This window comes from Penaeus monodon, chromosome 19, assembly GCF_015228065.2.
Source record: "Penaeus monodon isolate SGIC_2016 chromosome 19, NSTDA_Pmon_1, whole genome shotgun sequence".
Lineage (NCBI taxonomy): Eukaryota > Metazoa > Arthropoda > Malacostraca > Decapoda > Penaeidae > Penaeus > Penaeus monodon.
In genome coordinates this window covers 4,646,725-4,647,334 of record NC_051404.1, presented here as the reverse complement: position 1 = coordinate 4,647,334, position 610 = coordinate 4,646,725, and positions in this window count along the sequence as shown.

Sequence of the window (610 nt, the reverse complement as noted above, 5' to 3'; positions counted from 1 at the left end):
TCAGATTTTTGAGTTATGTTGATTATAAGCTTATTGGAAGAGATGGCTAAGATCATCACATGATGTATGATAATCTTGTAAGCAAACTTGATATAAATAATTTATGTTCATTCTGTAGAAACCAATCTACGAACCTTGAAATCAGTTTGTAGAATCTGCTCAGCTGTCTGCAGAGAGTTCTGTTATATTCATCAGTGTATATCTATTTTCTTGCTTATTTTTTTCTAGATCAGGACTGGGACTATGCTGGAGTAGTGTAGAATCAGCTGATGATCCAATGTCATCTTAAGTTATGCTGAAATAGGCAGATCTTACAAGCATAAAGATTTAAAATTACTTTTTTTTTTCACAGTATATAATCATTCAGGTGATTTACATGCTTGCTGAATGATGTGATTGCGTGTGTCATGTTGGAATAGTGATAAGTAAGTGAAAGACTTGCTTGACAGTTCTTACATTCTGCATTCATGGATTGGTCACCTGTGCAAGACCTGGTGAAAATGTTGGAGTTCTGATAGTTGCAAAGAGGCAAATGAATGCGGAGTTTTCAGTTATCAGTCGAGCGGGTGGTCTAGAGTTCTTTCTCTGATACGATGATAATCATTCAGAC